Consider the following 201-nt stretch of genomic DNA (forward strand, 5'->3'; position numbering starts at 1 on the left):
TGTTGGCCAAGCTAGGTGGGAGACTGCAGCAGAAATAATGATCTGCCATTCTGTTTAGGCAGCAAGGGTTGATGGTGTGGGTAGTTTCTTGCCTGTGAGTAGGGACTTTTACTTTACTGGTTTTAATATTCTTGTTCCTCACAGCAGGAATGAGAAAGCAGATGCTGCACCACCGTTGGTATTGGAAAGTAACAAGAAATC

The sequence above is a fragment of the Haliaeetus leucocephalus genome, unplaced genomic scaffold (genome assembly GCF_000737465.1).
Source record: "Haliaeetus leucocephalus isolate CR32 unplaced genomic scaffold, Haliaeetus_leucocephalus-4.0 Scaffold250, whole genome shotgun sequence".
NCBI classification, from domain to species: Eukaryota; Metazoa; Chordata; class Aves; order Accipitriformes; family Accipitridae; genus Haliaeetus; species Haliaeetus leucocephalus.